The sequence below is a fragment of the Schistocerca serialis genome, chromosome 5 (assembly GCF_023864345.2).
Source record: "Schistocerca serialis cubense isolate TAMUIC-IGC-003099 chromosome 5, iqSchSeri2.2, whole genome shotgun sequence".
Classification (NCBI taxonomy): Eukaryota; Metazoa; Arthropoda; class Insecta; order Orthoptera; family Acrididae; genus Schistocerca; species Schistocerca serialis.
In genome coordinates, this window is record NC_064642.1 from 798,198,415 (window position 1) to 798,214,386 (window position 15,972).

Sequence of the window (15,972 nt, forward strand, 5' to 3'; positions counted from 1 at the left end):
CCTGGTAGTGCCCCACGCACTAAAGAATAAACGAAATTATCTATGCACATTTCTATACTGAAGCCAAATTGAGAATCTGGTAACAAAATACGTGAATTGAGACGACCGCTTTCCAAAGCACAGGTGACAATGGAAATGGCCGGTAATTGCTCAAGTTTTCTCTTTCATTCATTTTATAAAGCTGTTGCACTAACGAGTATTTCAGCCTGCCAAGAAACTGAGAACAACTGAAATATAAATTTTACACGTACCTGTCTATAGAAATAATATATGATGCCTTCGTGTTCATAGATATACGTACTTGAAACTTCATCTTTTCCACTTGTTTTATTGAGCAACTACTTTCTTTAAAGATGTATAACTGTAAGACAATGGTCTTAAACAACAGAAAGAAACCAACAGTGTAGAATTACCATATAACGGCAAATATTTGGAGAATACCTTACAGATTAAATTCTTGCGATGCATAGCGCATCGAAATTGATATCAGTGGTAGGGAGAGAGAATGAAAGATTTGTAGGGAGGAAACTTTCTTTACAGTCTGTCGGTCCTTAGGTAAAATGTAAAATCGTGCAAATTGTTCTAAATTTTGAAAAAAATAGGGGTGAGCTATAGGGGAAAACGGGCAGTATACAATACGTACAAGAATCAAGAGGGATTAATACAAGTGGAAGACCAAGTATGAAGTGCTCGGATTAAAAAGCGTGTAAGACAGGAATTTAGTCTTTAAATTGCACAGTATATGGATTAAAAGAAAGTTGAAGAAAGACGACAGTAATAAGAAGTAGCAGAAATGAGAACAGTGAGAAAGTAAACATGAGGATTGGTGCTCACGAAATAGATGAAGTTAAGGAAATCTGCTACGTAGGTAACAAAACAAACCATGATGGACGGAGCGAGGAGGACATGAAAAGCAGACTAGCGTATCAAAGATAAACCTTAAATGAGGAAGAAGAATGTACGTTTGGAGCACAGCATTCTATAGTAGTGAAACATGGATGGTGGGAAAATAGGAAAAGAAGAGACTCGAAGTATTTAAGATGTGTTACAAAAGAATATCGAAAATTAGGTGGACTGCTAAGGTAAGGAATGAGGAGGTTACCGCAGAACAAAAATGTTCAAATGTGTGTGGATTCCTAAGGAACCAAACTGCTTAGGTCGTCGGTCCCTAGACTTAGCTGCGGTCGCAGGTTCGAATCCTGCCTCGGGCATGAATGTGTGTGATGTCCTTAGGTTAGTTAGGTTTAAGCAGTTCTAAGTTCTAGGGGACTGATGACCTCAGAAGTTAAGTCCCATAATGTTCAGAGCCATTTGAACCAGCCCTAGACTTAGACAATACTTAAACTGACTTAAGCTAACCTATGCTAAGAACAACACACACAACCATGCCCGAGGTAGGACTCGAAACTCGAGCGGGAGTGGCCGTGCAGTCCGTGGCATGAGCCTCAAACCGCGAGACCACTTCGCGCGGCACCGCAGAACAGGTGAAGAGAAGAATAAGAAGAATATAATGAAAACAATGACAAGAAAAAGGGACAGTGTGGTAGGACATCAGATAAGACGTTAGGGAATAGCTTCCATGGTAGTAGACGGAGCTGTAGAGGACAAAAGTTGTAGAGGGTACATGCAGCGAATAATTGAGGACGTAGGTTGCAAGTGCTACTCCGTAAATAAAAAAAAAATTAAAACAAGGCATCGAATGTAAAACTTAGATAGCCATTTATTGCTCACTCCACACAACATAAATTAAGTGGAACAGGGAGAAGTCCACAATGGTAAGCAGTACCTTCCCTCTTTCAGTGTACAGCAGTATTTAGGCCATATGTGTCTCTTCAGCCTTTTACTTTGCGATGTGTTAAATAATTCTGTACGAAAGTGGCTCGTAAATAAAACGTATATCGCTTATTTGGCCAGATTTTGAACGTTTCAGAGGCGAGGTGTGTATCGGGTTTCCAGCGCAGTGACTGACCAGTGTGGACGGTAACGCGATAGTCACGGCGCCGCGGGCAGCGTCCGGCGACTGTTCTCCAGACGGGACGAGGCGGCAGCCGTGTCGGGTATCGGCGACCAGATCGGTTTCTCGGGAGGGCCAGCGCCGCGTCCGCAGCATCGATGAAAGCTGCGCTGTAACCTGAGAACCGTCCGCCACTGTGATTCTCAGCCGAACCCCAGTCGCAGTACTTCGATCCCAGTCTTGATCGCGTGGGACCACTCCGTCTGCTTCTCAAAGTCCTAATTGAAATCAACTGTACTCTTGTTTTTACTGTGCTTTCATAGTCACGTAGGCATGCTTCTCTTTCCACATTTCTAGTTTCGCTCTTGCGTATTGAGGGGAAAGAAACTGCGCAACTCAGAAGCCCTACCATCTCGGTCGTATGGATTACCTAAGATCCATATGAATAAACTTCCATAAAGACCGCTTGTTTGCGCTCCTGACTCACCGATGTATGAACTGGCAAAGCACTTTGCCTCAGGCCGCATGTATAAAGGACTGAGAACATCGCACTGAGAAGTTGAAGAAATTAAAACTTGAACCAAATGACATCCACTCAGCTTTGAAGTTGTTTCTTTGTTTACCAAAGTGCCGCTCAGTGACTCTCTGGAGCATATTGGTTCCATTTTCCCACAAGACATCACCAAGCTCTATTATGCATGTCTCAAGACGAGCTATTTCACTGAAATGGCAGCTTCTATGAAGAGCTGGAAGGCGCCTCCATGGGTAGTATTCTTAATCCAGTGGTGGCCAACTTCTTCATGGAAAGTTTCGAAACACCGGCACCGGACTTGGGACCTTGTAAACCTAAGGTCTGGGTTAATTCCTAAGACACCTGAACAGCCTCCATGCCAAAATAAAGTTTAGCATGGAACTAGAAAAAGACAAAGAGCTGCCCTTTCTGGATGTGCCTGTCACAAGGGCTGGTCAAAATCTGGACACAGCGTATATCGAAAGTCGACAAACACGGAACGATACCTACACAAAGTGTCAAATCACATCCCGACGCAGAAGAGGCATGATTAATACGCTCATAACGCGGGCTAGACGAATATATGGGCCGCAGCAACTCAGACGCGAGATACAGAAACTGGAAAGTGTTCTGAGGAGCACGCGCTGTGTGAGACCGACCAGAAGTTCTGGCTGTAGAGCTGAAATATCACACCCCATTGTTCAGAGAAGCTATAAAAATACACAAGCATGAGAATAGCTTTAACAAGGAAGAAGAAAGCCTCAAGGCGAACGGATTCTGGATTCTCGTGCTGCAGCAATTGACCGTTGCAGATAGCAAGAGGAGAACCGCACCGGAAATGACCACGGAAAAGCCCTCGGACGTTGGTGCGCCAGGTACATATAGTCTGCGGCCGCGAGCTCGACTCCAGCCCACCATTCGCAGTGGAGGGTCAAGCTTTGGCAATGCCAGCCACTCGCGCTAGAATCATCAAACAAACGTCGGCCAAAGAACCTGAGACAGAGGCCAAAAGGTAGTTTGTCTTATTTTTTATGATTTTAAAGGATTAAAAACATTCGCCCTGTATAGGAAACATTCTTAGCAGCTAGTCCATTCGTGGACACTTTATAATATACCAATGTAAACCTAGTAAAGACACAATAGTAAATTTCACTTCCTTGTAATATTTCGTAGTTTGCAACTCAAAGGTAGAAACCATCTTTCTAATGTGTGAGTGTAGACTCTTATGGAGAATAGTGTTGTGATGGTCCTGGGCAGCAGCACGAAAGGATTGAATCGGTTGATTGAAATGAGTTATTAACAACAATTATTGTACGTTTATTACATCAACAGAACATAATACGTAACAGATCACTTTAGAGCATCACAGAAACGACCGTTTACTTGAGCTAATTAAACAGAAACAAGATTCATTGGATGAACTGAAAAAAGCAAAGCTCACAAACAAATTTACTCCACCCCTTAAGAGTTTAAAGACATTAACAACCACTAGATCATTCTTAACGGTGAAACTGAATATCAGTAAAAATCAACTCTGCACAATTTCATTATTTAAAAACTTACCTTTTATAATGAGCTTTGCTGATTCCGGATTCGAATCTCCGCGGAATTTGCTCGAACCTGGCTGCTGTTACCGCCCATATAGTCCCATTACACATGCCTACTGGTAAACAATCAATCCGCCTTAGCATACATAATTTATATTACACTCCTGGAAATGGAAAAAAGAACACATTGACACCGGTGTGTCAGACCCACCATACTTGCTCCGGACACTGCGAGAGGGCTGTACAAGCAATGATCACACGCACGGCACAGCGGACACACCAGGAACCGCGGTGTTGGCCGTCGAATGGCGCTAGCTGCGCAGCATTTGTGCACCGCCGCCGTCAGTGTCAGCCAGTTTGCCGTGGCATACGGAGCTCCATCGCAGTCTTTAACACATGCCGCGACAGCGTGGACGTGAACCGTATGTGCAGTTGACGGACTTTGAGCGAGGGCGTATAGTGGGCATGCGGGAGGCCGGGTGGACGTACCGCCGAATTGCTCAACACGTGGGGCGTGAGGTCTCCACAGTACATCGATGTTGTCGCCAGTGGTCGGCGGAAGGTGCACGTGCCCGTCGACCTGGGACCGGACCGCAGCGACGCACGGATGCACGCCAAGACCGTAGGATCCTACGCAGTGCCGTAGGGGACCGCACCGCCACTTCCCAGCAAATTAGGGACACTGTTGCTCCTGGGGTATCGGCGAGGACCATTCGCAACCGTCTCCATGAAGCTGGGCTACGGTCCCGCACACCGTTAGGCCGTCTTCCGCTCACGCCCCAACATATTGCAGCCCGCCTCCAGTGGTGTCGCGACAGGCGTGAATGGAGGGACGAATGGAGACGTGTCGTCTTCAGCGATGAGAGTCGCTTCTGCCTTGGTGCCAATGATGGTCGTATGCGTGTTTGGCGCCGTGCAGGTGAGCGCCACAATCAGGACTGCATACGACCGAGGCACACAGGGCCAACACCCGGCATCATGGTGTGGGGAGCGATCTCCTACACTGGCCGTACACCACTGGTGATCGTCGAGGGGACACTGAATAGTGCACGGTACATCCAAACCGTCATCGAACCCATCGTTCTACCATTCCTAGACCGGCAAGGGAACTTGCTGTTCCAACAGGACAATGCACGTCCGCATGTATCCCGTGCCACCCAACGCGCTCTAGAAGGTGTAAGTCAACTACCCTGGCCAGCAAGATCTCCGGATCTGTCCCCAATGAGCATGTTTGGGACTGGATGAAGCGTCGTCTCACGCGGTCTGCACGTCCAGCACGAACGCTGGTCCAACTGAGGCGCCAGGTGGAAATGGCATGGCAAGCCGTTCCACAGGACTACATCCAGCATCTCTACGATCGTCTCCATGGGAGAATAGCAGCCTGCATTGCTGCGAAAGGTGGATATACACTGTACTAGTGCCGACATTGTGCATGCTCTGTTGCCTGTGTTATGTGCCTGTGGTTCTGTCAGTGTGATCATGTGATGTATCTGACCCCAGGAATGTGTCAATAAAGTTTCCCCTTCCTGGGACAATGAATTCACGGTGTTCTTATTTCAATTTCCAGGAGTGTATAATGAATCACTAAAATGTTCACCAAAAACAATTCAGTATTACATTAGTACAGGGTCCGTATTTGACAGCGTCTGTAACGTTCGATTCAGCCGTTCCTTCAACCATGCATGCATGTCCGAACGAACAGACATGCTGACGATTTATATCGTATTAAATCGTGAAATGTGTTCACAAGCAGTGAACACGTTACCACCACAGCTCTATAATTAAATGGAAACAAATGAAAATTTGTGCCGGTCTGGAACTCGAAGCTTGGTGAGAGTGATCACCATAACAATTTCCGTAAGCACGCTTCACGTACAGATCCAAGACTTCATATATGTTAAACGCCAACACTGCACTAATGCATTTCATGGCAAAGCCAAGGCAATCCGACGTGGAAACTAAATAAGTCCCTCCCTCTGCGGGAATCACTCAATTGTGCGCCTACTGTGGGTGGCACAGCCTGGGACATACGGAAGTTCGGGTCTGTCCAAGATGCGCGCTCTGATATCGGAAGCGATTGAGGCGATCGCTAGTGTAAAACGGGAAATCTGTGTTCCAGTTCCGGTCCTGCACAAACTCTTATTTGCTTCCAGTAAACTGAATAGTTGCGGTGGTACCGTATTAGAAATTTGCGAATATAAAAATGGTTCAAATGGCTCTGAGCACTATGCGACTTAACTTCTGAGGTCATCAGTCGCCTAGAACTTAGAATTAAACCTAACTAAGTTAAGGACATCACACACATCCACGCGCGAGACAGGATTCGAACCTGCGACCGTAGCGATCACGCGGTTCCAGACTGAAGCACCTAGAACCTCACGGCCACACCGGCCGGCATTTGTGAATATATTTCATAATTGAGTGTACCCACAAGACCCAGAAATATGTTACAATACATATTTAATTAGATTTAAATAATAGTTGATACTGCAGGTTAGCACCATTAAGAGGCAGCCTGCTGAATTTAACCTGGTCAGTACGTCAATGTGATGATGATGATGTTTTGGTTTGTGGGGCGCTCAACTGCGTGGTTATCAGCGCCCGTACAATTATCCAATCTTTGCTCAGTCCAATTTCGCCACTTTCCTGGATGATGATGAAATGATGAGGACAACACAAACACCCAGTCATCTCGAGGCAGGTGAAAATCCCTGACCCCGCCGGGAATCGAACCCGGGACCCCGTGCTCGGGAAGCGAGAACGCTACCGCGAGACCACGAGCGGCGGACCAGTACGTCAAGAAAGCCGAGCGGTCTAAGGCGCTGTAGTCATGGACTATGCGGCTGGACCCGGCGGAGGTTCGTTTCCCCCCTCGGGCATGGGTGTGTGTGTTTGTCCTTAGGATTGTTTAGGTTAAGTAGTGTGTACGCTTAGGGACTGATGACCTAAGCAGTTAAGTCCCATAAGATTTCACATACAATTGAATACTTTTTACATCAAAAAACCAAGTTTCACCATTTTCCATGGACCTTAAACGTGCAGTCACTGCTACTGGGTAAGGGTAGAGCTACAGCCAAGATGAGCTTCCAGTACCTGATCAAAGCATTCCATCTCCAGGCACACGGTAAACACATTTACGTGCGGGACTCGCAATAAGGTTGCCTGGACACGATGTCAGAAAACAGCGTCAGCTGCTCACAGAACGCCAGTGAGCCACACGTTCCAAGCGCCTAGTTTGTACTTTGACTAATGGGACACGGGAGTGCCTCCACTACTAACATCCGTTGTCGCTCTCAGTCCGCTGCCGCCAACATTTATCTCGGCTCATTGTGTAGCCCAGTCAACCGCCCGGAGCCTCTAAATATCACGGTTTCCGCCAGAGGAGCTGACGCCATCTCTCTGCAGCGATTCAACCATCCACAGTGGTTGCCATCTTTGGCATACTACTGACGGAAAGCTTGCGGGTTTCAAGGCGGATTTCATCGTTAAGATACCGCGACTTTGTGAGGACTGCTGTCCCCAACCAGATGGTGGGGGCCCTCCACTAGCATTTGTTGCTACACACACAATATCTCGACCCTCGTCGAAACGTCGGCGTGTCTTAACGATACCACCCGACTCGAAAGCAGAAAGCTTTTTATCATCATCCTGTTGTTTCCATCACCATATGCACTGAAATAATTTTTTCCTCATGCATCATGGCATGGATGATACATATGAATACGTCAGCGACTTGGAGTACTAATTATAAAAATAATTTCATGTGGTTGAATAGGCTGGTGCAGTTCTTTTAATTGGACGCCACTTTGATGAACTGCGTTTCCCTAATCTACCTCCGTTAACAATAAGGGGAAAGGGGACCTACAGTCTGACACGGAATCCGAACCACGAGGCATTCCTCCCCCTTGTCAAATCTTTGAGAGGTGTAGTCTACCGTAATGGAAGCTGAAGATTTCTGTGCTCCTATAACAGACTTGCTCTTTCTGTTCATTAGGATTTTTAAACGACACGTGCAAATAATATTCCGTGTTGTTTGGGAAAGGCATCTCTTCCGAAGAATACTGAAAATCAGCATTAGTGCAGATACAGTGATAAAAATCGTTATCGCGCGGCTAGTTTCGGACAATAACGATCGAAATAATTTTTGACAAAAAATGTAAAAATCAGAAATAGTGCAATTTAAAGTAAAAAACAGGATGTGTTATAATTTTCGATTAAAAATTACTTACGAACGGTCGCCAGCTCACTATGTGAGTAAAAGTGATTGTATGATATTGTTTATAAAGTGTTACTAAGAACTAATCATTGAACTGCAATCGGGCGAGAATGTAACCAAAGACATTGACTCGAGCTCCATGTTTGTAAGACAGCTAATGCCATTAATTAAAATCAATCAGAAAACCGGCAGAATAATATGTACTGAGCTCAAGCACGTAAAGGTTAATTGTGTGCAAAACTGTTCGCTTAATGAATAGCTTTGAGTTACTGACTTCAGAAATGCAATTTCATAAAAACTTGTTTCCTATTCTGGTAAGTTATTTCCGGAAAGCTCGTAATGTTTCATTAGCGAAGAATAAATAATTTACAATGTGTTGAATAATCGGGATTCTGCCGGTTATTCGCGTTTTCCCTACGTGATATGTCAATTGCGTGACTCGGAATTGAAATATCGTGCATGAAAAACGCGAATAGCCGGCAGAAAACCTATTATTCAAGATGACAACGCCTCGCTGGGGAAGCCTGAAGAATTAAATTTTACACTACGCGGTTACGTTATTTGCAAATATGAACAGAGTCCGCAGTGTACATAGAGAAAAATTAAATGTAGGGAACGTACTGTTCTGAAAGTAATATTTTGTCAACATTCATTTAAATTATGCGTTTAATGTTTTACTGGTAGGCATTATTCTGTAACTGATTGTTCTACCAAGCAACAAACTTCACTGCTGTTAAGCTACAGTTTTGGCTAGTTCTCAGTATTGTAAGTTGCACTTTGAATCAATTCCTTTACATTTAAATACATGGCAACATCAACAAAGTAACATAACGTACAGATGACAGAAATTATATCATAGTGTCATTACGGTTACTGAATTAATTATTCTAAAATGTTATTAAGTACTGTATTGTGTTTCAGTACTGTACTGTGTTTCCCTTACACCACCATGCCGAAAAATTACCTTGCATCCAAGCAACCAAACACATACACGAAATTTTGTCAATTCGGTTGACCCTATCCTGTTTGAATCATAAGCAATGCACAAAAAATGAATAGTGTCCATATGCATCCGGTTGGTCTCGAATTCTTCTAATAACATCAGTCCGATCCTTTCACCTTTTCTACTCTAATTCCGCTCTCTGAAGGATAACGCCTGTCCTGGTAAATAAGGTAGATTCCGTTCAACGTCCCGTCCACATAAAGGTAATTAGAGACTGTCCTGTCCTGGAGTAGGATGAATTCTTCTTGACATTCGTTTATTAAACGATCCCGTGACGAATCGCTCGTGCTATATACTAAGCAAGCTACGTTTCGTTACATGCTAGAGGAAAAGGTGGTAGTACTATCAGTTTTACCGTTCTATTCGACAATGGTGCGGGAGATAAATATTAGTAAGCTTCTGTATGACCTCTGATTGCTCTCATTTTCTCGCCATGGTCATTTCGTGGTATTATTGTTTCACGTCTCTTCTTGAATTGTAAGTTTTCGAACCTCCACCGTCATGCAGAACGGCTCTCTTGTAACATCTACTATTGTCCTTTGCTCAGCATTTCTGTAGCACTCTCGCCCTTGCTAAACAATAATGCGGCAAAACGCACAGCTCTTCAAGCTTTTCTATCTAATACATTAGTGCAACCTGATAAGGCACCCAAACCGATTGACAACAGTCGACTATCATATAACGAGTGTTTCGGAGGGTACTCCTTATATGGATGAATTACGTTTCCTTAAAATTTTTCGGATGACTACGCCTGGCACCTACTTTTCCTATAGCTAAACTGCGCAACACGTCAGCGGTGGCATTGGATAGAAGTGTGGTAAGGTTTGGTGTCAATGTGACATCATTAACCTGCCTAACAACTGATATGAACTCCTCATGTCTGGCCTTTCTTTTCGCATGTGTCGACAGCATGTTTCTTGAAGAAGCGTAGAGTCGGAAGGTGACTTCTAAGTGTGGTGCTAACTGCTGCAACAATTGCCGCTGCCGATGCAGTACGAAGCGCCAGAGACACACGGCGAACAGGATGGTCTGCCCTCTCAACACCGCCATGTGACCGTCCGGAACCCGGTGTTCTTGCGACCGTACATTCTCGTGACCGACGCTGCCAGAAATCATGTACAGCGGCTACATTCCTACCAAGACTTGCTGCAGTATCGCACAAGAACATCCAGCTTCTCGTAGCCCTGTTACAGGATCTCTATCAAACTCACAGAGGTGTTGCTAATGGTGTCTTTGTCGTCTTAAAAGGTAACAAACGGTCACGATGGTTACAGCGTGTATTTAAAGCAAACTTGATCTGCATCCTCATAGTGGCACTACTAGCGACACACTTATGGGACTGGAGGGAAATTTGAGTTAACATCTTCCTTCAGATGTAGAAACACGTCTGCCAGCTTTCGTTTACACCGCACAACTCCTTCTTGGTGTTGCGTTTTTTTTTTCCTCAGTGTATTGTTATTCACTGCTGAGACAGTATAAAAACTGTTCTCTGTAATTCTTGCTAAAGAAAAAATTTTGATACGTATCTGAACGCAGCCTGTAGTTATTAATGCTACGACAGTCTTATGGGCTCAAAATCCCTCTTCTCTCCATTGTCTCGAGCGTTTCGTGTCTCTTAGTTATTTGTGGGCCTACGACGGTCATGTAACTAACTGTTCCAACAATTTAAATACATATTGTCTGTTAATCGGACGTGACTATTACAAAAATATGATAAGTGATTTTAGAGACAGCTACTAGTCACCAAATTTTTGAACTTACCTCCAACCACTTAAGGAGACACAAGAGGAATTGAAAACGTTAGGAATTTACGAACATGCTAGAATTTATAAATTATCCAGACGGTCACTAATGTTAACAGCCGTTTTAAAGAACATGTTGACTGTTTTAAACTTGGTAAACCTAACATATCAGCTGTAGTGAAGGAAATGGACGAAACGGGACACAGTTTTGCAGTAGACAACAGTCTTAAGGCATTGCATATTTTACAGAAGAGATGGAAAATGAACATCTTGAAGGAAATGGAAATATTCGTCTAAGGCCAACAGTCGATAAATAAGATCTCAAACGAATTACAGACATGCTTCTTCTTCACCACCTTCAATTCAATACTGTTAAAACATAAGAAACGGAACGATTAAATGTGTGTGTGTGTGTGTGTGTGTGTGTGTGTGTGTGTGTGTGTGTGTTTGTGTGTGTGTATGTGTGTGTGTGTGTGTGTGTGTGAGAGAGAGAGAGAGAGAGAGAGAGAGAGAGATAGAGATAGAGAGTTGAAATAGCTTTTTATAATTTCATTTTAAGATCAAATTCTTAGAGTCTCTCTTCTTATGGTATATTTCGCTGACTAACGTTAGAGATGCGACAGAAAGATGTGTAGAATATATTGGAATGATAGATCACACTAGGAACGACGTATTGATAGCTAAACGGAAACATACTCTGTTTTGACCACCATAATGTTTACGTTGCACAACAGAGTTGATTGTGATGTAATGCTTTGTGTCAATTGCAACAATGGTTAACAAGATTCAAGCAGCCATAGAAATAGAGGTAACTGAAACAATACAACAAGACAGCCTCTTTGTAAGAACAGAGCGTGTTACTATTTAAAACAGTTTCTTGTGAGTGGAGCAGGCTTACAAACGAAGTGAACAGTTTCCATCGTGTTATTTTATCCATGTCTTCCTCCACAGCATGAGCACAACACATGCAAAGACTGTAAAAATCAATTTTAACGTGTAAATATACTTTTATAAAGTATTTTTTGTATTTCATTGTAGCTTGAAGAGGGGGTTTGTGTCTCGAAACACGTTGCTTCATGAAATAATTTAAGTAAATCAGTAAAATTTTATGGCTCGTAGCGGTCTCTAGAAAACCTTTTCATAAATATTCTAAGTATTTTTCTGAAACGAATCTCGGGCCAATCTCACACGAATCCCTGTCCGCGGCACCAGTTTTAATTGCATTCCATCTCACATGTCATAGCTGCCATTTCTCTGAAACGCTGTAGTAGTACAGTTCCTAAGGCACGCTGTCAGTGAAAGCATCCGGTCGTCGTCCGTCATCCGCTTTTGACACTTGCTCTCGCACTGCTCCTCTTTTAAGGTTCTCATGCTCAGATGTGCATGACTTCGGATGCCGACCGTGACGGGGTTGCTCTGTGGCAGACTTAGGGTGAAGGGTAAGATTCTGTATTTTCAAATTACATATCCAGGAGTCGTAAGTAAAAAAAAAATTATAGGTATAACATTTTTTATGCTATTCAGACGGAACTTCTCCTTTTTCTATCGTTTGTTAGTAACGCTCTACCAGACACACAAAAACGTTTAATCAATAAACGTTTATTTATCTAAAACGTTTTATCAATAAACATTTGTGTATTGCTTTCCTATCATGGACAGTACGGTAAATAGTAGAAGGGTTTTGTTTTCGTATTTTGCTATGGAGGTTTCCATTGATCCAGAGAATTCAGTATGCAGGTCCTTATAAGAGGTTTACGTCAAGTATTCGTTGATGCATATACGTATCACTTTAATTTTTCTAAATTAATCGGAACGAGAGGCTTATAATTACCATTAGGCAACCAGTGACGTCATTATTTGGGCTATATCAATGGAATCCCCAACAATCGTAAAATCATTAATATACTTGAATGACCCTGTGGTTGTAGAATGTTATAGCTGGAAAATGAAGTAACCATCTGGACTGATGATAAAGCTACCAAAATTTAATTACATTGAAAATGTCAAACTGTGCCTCTATCTTTCACTACCATTTACTTTCTGCAGTACCAAGCGACATCAAAGATCAACTGAAAAAATGTCATATCCTAAAAATTGTCAGCCTCTTTGTTCAACGATGATCCTCCACTATGCAGAATCTTTGAGCAAAATGAGACCGCTAACCACCTCACACGATATATTTGCATTATCTATAACCTAATTAATTCTGTTGCAGTGGATAAATCTCGAGTCAAACAAATCTCAATTTTTATAGTATAGGAGTCTTTAATGAGAAGACGTCTTACGTTACGCCTTCGATAATTTTCAGAAAGGAAATATTCAGGAAAAGCTATTTATACTGTGCACGAACTTCTCAACTTTTCCTCGAAGAAACCGTCCCCCTCAAAGACTGTACCACACAGGGCCCGACAGCTTCTTCTGCGCGGATTATTCAAGTAATGAAAAAGGAAATTGGAATCGATGTTTTCGCTCCGGGAGGCGGGCTCTTGGGTATGGTTTCCCTGTAATGAGGACGTGACCTGCGAGCCAGTCGTTACCGACTCACGGTTCTATACAGACAACACGACGCCAAAAAGAGCTGCGCCCTGGCTGCTTGCTCATTACTCTGAGAGCCGGCGCAGCCGCGCTAACGACGTAACTGAATTCCAGATAGTTTCCCTGTCAATACCATCGTGCCGTTTCGCAGTTTCCTTTTTTTAAGTAATCCGTCTTACAAGAATGAAGCCGTTGTACACCGCTCACTGCTATGCACCAATGTCATCGACTCCAAATATCACGCTGAGCATTCTCGAAAATCTAATTTCTCCATATTTTCATCATCCGGTAGTGATAAGACTTTGCCTCTTCCTCTTGTACTAAGATAAAATGGGTCTTGTTGTACATGAACCACCAGTCAGTCCTTCTTTTGGTTAGATTCTGAGACATTATCTATCGTAGTTGTTCATTTTATATCTTACTTGACCACTTTATGCTTGACAGTCTTCTTGTTTAATTTTCTCTACATTACAAATGATCTGCTTTTCCATGCTGGTCTGTGCTCCTGACGATTACTTCCAGAACTTTTTTCGTCAGATCTCTCGATCAATATCTGACACAAGTATCACATTCGTTCGCTGACGATTGTGCAAATGGCTCTGAGCACCACGAGACTTAACATCTGAGGTCATCAGTCCCCAATAACTTAGAACTACTTAAACCTAACTAACCTAAGGACATCACACACATCCATGCCCGAGGCAGAATTGGAACCTGAGAACCGTAGCGGTCACGCGGTTCCAGACTGAAGTGCCTAGAACCGCTCGGCCGCAAGGGCCGGCCGCGAAAGATGGCTTCGTCGACACCGCAGTTGTACTTGTCGCTGCTTTGGTATTCTTAACAAACAAAGGGATAACAGACATTGGTTGCGAGCACGCATCGATGGAAATCAATGGGGAAAGTTGAAAACTTGCCCTGGACCGGGATTCGAACCGTGTCTCCTGCTTACTATGTAGTTGCTGTGACCACTGATTCATCCAGAAACAGTGGTCAGTGCAACTGCACGGACAACCCATGCCTCCCGTCAGACACAAATTCTCAACTTATCGACACATGCTAATGTAATGTCCATTGCCCATCAACCTCATTACTCGTGGCATTTTGCCGATTCCCGTAAGAGGTCGAACCTTCTGTGCCTCTGCACTGAAGAGATCATTGGCAGTCTCACCTAAATTATATGTGTAGCCTATTCTTTCGGACATGTCTGAAAGAATGGACACCATTTTGTTCCAGCAGCTATTACGAATTGAGACAGAAGCAGGCATTGATTGAAATTAATGTCAAAAGCTGATTATTTTCTATATAATAACCACTTACAGTAGTGTGTCATTCATACTCTTAATGTCAGATGAGCAATTGTTCTCCATTCTAATAATCAGTTTTACTTATTCTTAATCCTTTCTCTACTGTAAAAGATACTCTTAGACCTTAATTTGAGGAAGAAATCTCTGAGAACGTATGTTTAGAGCTCAGTATTGTAGCGGATATGCCAACGGACTTGCCGCAGTGGTAACACCGGTTCCCGTTAGATCGCCGAAGTTAAGCGCTGTCGGGCTGGGCTAGAACTTCGATGGGTGACCATCCGGTCTCCCGAGCGCTGTTGGCAAGCGGGGTGCACTCAGCCCTTCTGAGGCTAACTGAGGATCTACTTGATTGAGAAGTAGCGTCTCCGGTCTCGGAAACTGACATAAGGCTGGGAGAGCGGTGTTCTGACCACATGCCCCTTCATATCCGCATCCAGTGACGCCTGTGGGTTGCGGATGACACGGCGGCCGGTCGGTACCTTTGGGTCTTCATGGCCTGTTCGGGAGGAGTTTAGTTACGTTTTATTGCGGGGGTGTAAATACAGATTGTGAAAAAATCGGAAAAGAAGATATCGAACCGTTTGAGATGTGATGTTATAGAAAGATACTGAAAATTCACTGTATTGATGACAAATGAGGTTCTCCGCTGAATCGGTGATGAACGAAATTTGTGGCAAACAATGAGTAAAATGGATGAAAGGTTGACAGGGCATGGGAATTACATCCATGGCACAAGTGAGAGCCATAGAGAGTTAAACCTGTAGAGGAAGACAGAGTCTGGAGTAAGTCCAACAAATAATCAAGACTGTTGTGTGTGAGTACTGCTATGAGATGGAGAGATTGGCGCACGACAATGAATAGTGGCGGGCCTCATCGAGCCTGTCAGATGCGCCCCCCTCCCCCCCCCCCCCCCCAGTTCGAAAACCAAAACAGGAGAGAATAGAAACCTTTGAGATGTGGCGCTACAGAAGAATGTTGAAAATCAGGTGCTCTGGTGAGATAAAGAATGAGGAAATTCTCCGAAGAAACGGCGAGGAAAGAATACATGGGAAACACTGACAAGAAGAAGGGACTGGATGGCAGGACAACGGTTAGGGCACTAGACGGAACTGTGGAGGGTAAAACTGTAGACAGCGATCGGAATACATACGACAAATAAT

At 43.8% G+C, this 15,972-nt stretch overlaps 1 protein-coding gene and 1 pseudogene across 1 annotated transcript in view; both read left to right on the forward strand.

The window, feature by feature from the left end:
- LOC126482232 (discoidin domain-containing receptor 2-like) overlaps window positions 1-15,972 on the forward strand; it is a 342,209-nt gene that overhangs the window by 92,156 nt on the left and 234,081 nt on the right. The window lies entirely within an intron of this gene.
- On the forward strand, window positions 14,997-15,114 carry LOC126482628 (5S ribosomal RNA; annotated as a pseudogene).